The sequence below is a fragment of the Hylobates moloch genome, unplaced genomic scaffold (genome assembly GCF_009828535.3).
Source record: "Hylobates moloch isolate HMO894 unplaced genomic scaffold, HMol_V3 SCAFFOLD_48, whole genome shotgun sequence".
Classification (NCBI taxonomy): domain Eukaryota; kingdom Metazoa; phylum Chordata; class Mammalia; order Primates; family Hylobatidae; genus Hylobates; species Hylobates moloch.
In genome coordinates, this window is record NW_026652323.1 from 992120 (window position 1) to 994413 (window position 2294).

The 2294-nt window shown below is 38.0% G+C and overlaps 1 pseudogene; it reads right to left on the reverse strand.

The window, feature by feature from the left end:
- Positions 1-1355: 1355 nt before the first annotated feature.
- LOC116463668 (26S proteasome regulatory subunit 10B-like) lies at positions 1356-1859 on the reverse strand (annotated as a pseudogene).
- Positions 1860-2294: the final 435 nt, after the last annotated feature.

A 2294-nucleotide genomic window follows, 5' to 3' on the forward strand; every position in this document is an offset into this window, starting at 1 on the left:
TTTTTTTTTTTTTTGAGATGGAGTTTTGCTCTTGTTTCCCAGGCTGGAGTGCAATGGTGGAATCTCGGCTCACTGCAACCTCCGCCTCCCAGGTTCAAGTGATTCCCTTGCCTCAGCCTCCCGAGTAGCTGGGATTACAGGCACCTGCCACCATGCCCATCTAATTTTTTATTTTTAGTAGAGACGGGTTTTCTCCATGTTGGTCAGGCTGGTCTTGAACTCCCGAACTCAGGTGATCTGCCCGCCTCGGCCTCCCAAAGTGCTGGGATTACAGGCATGAGCCACCGTGCCTGGGCTTTTTTTTTTTTTTGAGACAATATCTTGCTCTGTTACCCAGGCTGAGTGCAATGGCACAATCATGGTTCACTGCATCCTCAACCTCTCAGGCTCAAGCAATCCTCCTGCCTCAGCCTCCTGAATAGCTAGGACTACAGGCGTGTGCCACTCACACTCAGCTTACTTTTATAAAAATTTTTTGTAGAGACAGAGTCTTGCTCTCTTGCCCAGGCTAGTCTTGAACTTTTGGGTGTGAGCAATCTTTCTACCTCTGCCTCTCTGCTTTGCTTTTAAAGACAGTTTTGCCAGATGTAGCATTATTCCTTCCCTATTCTTTTTTCTTTCAGCACTTTAAAAATATCATCCCACTCCCTTGTGGCCTACAAAGTTTTGCTGAAAAATCTGCCGATAATCTTATAGAAACTGCCTTGTGTGTGATGAATCACTTTTCTTCTGCTGCTTTCAAGACTCTGTCTTTGTCTTTGATTTAGGCAGTTTGATTATAATGTGTTGCAGTATGGTACTATTTGGATTTAGTCTAGTTATAGTTCTTTGAGGCTCTTGAAACTTATGTTCTAGTTTTTTCCTCACTTCTTCAGAGTTAGGAGATCTTCTGCCATTATTTCTACAAATGAACTCTCTGCTTTTTTTTTTTTTTCTCTTTTCTCTTTCTGGGACTCCCACATTGGTTTGCTTGACAGTGTTCGATAAGTATTATGGCTTCATAAGTACCTAAGGTTCACTGCACTTTTCTTTAGTTTAGTTTTCTTTTGTTTCTAACAAGAGCTGAATCAAACAGACTTTATTCGACATTTTAGGATGAGGAAAAAATGATATAAAATAAATCATAAGAAATACTTTCTTATACTCAAACCATTTTCAATGTTTTGCACAATGCTCACATAGCAAATGTGAAAAGCTTCAACACACTCATAACTTCTGCTGCAATAAATGCAATATTAAGCAAACACACAAATGTCTTCTGTACCAACCTTAAAAGTTGAATTACTGAATTACTAATTGTTATGATGTCACTCGTACATACTTTCATTCATACACTTTAATGAGATCATTGTCTTTCATGTAGTTATAAAAAATTTTGTAGTATATTGCACAGGTTTGTAGTATAATTTAGACTCTAGCTCCTTATTATCAGCCACTTTTCTGATTGCTTTCATGGTCTTCCTCTACTACAAAATTATGATCAGCATAAATTGCAAACATATCAGCTTCAGTACAAACATTTCTCAGGGTCTGCTTAATTAAAGCCATCTGAAAACATCACAAAATTGCTTTACAATCGATTTCACCATGGTTTGAAATGGGATCCACATGGACTTTCAATATGTCTAAATTTGCTTGTTCATTTGGCAAATCAGTATGTACTTTTCTATCTAATCTTCTTGGATGCAGCAAAGCAGGATCCAGGAAATCTGGCTGACTTATAGCCATGGTTGTTTTAACTCTATGCAGAGTATCCAATCCATCCATTTGATTCAGTAACTCCATTAAAGTTCTCTGAATCTCTCAGGTGAATTACTCTCAGAAAACCGATAGCTACCAACAGCACCTATTTCACCCATAAAAAATGATGCATGAATATGATTTTTTGAAGGTAAGATGTTTCCAACTGTGTGACATTATTTCCGGGCTCTGTCTTCTGTTCCATTGGTCTATGCATCTGCTTTTGGACAGTAGCATGCTGTTTTTTGTTACTGTAGCCTTGACCATAGTTTGAAATTGGGTAATGTGATGCCTCCAGCTTTGTTCTTTTTGCTTAGGATTGCCTTGGCTATTTGAGCTCTTTTTGGTCACATGTGAATTTTAAAATAGCTTTTTTATAATCATGTGAAGGATGCCACTGCTAGTTTGATAGGAATATCATTGAATCTGTAAATTGCTTTGGGCAGTATGACCATTTTGACAACATAAATTCTCCCTATCCATGCGCATGAAATTTTTTTGTGTGTCTTTTGTGTGTCATCTATGATTTCTTTGGGTAGTGTTTTGCAATTCTC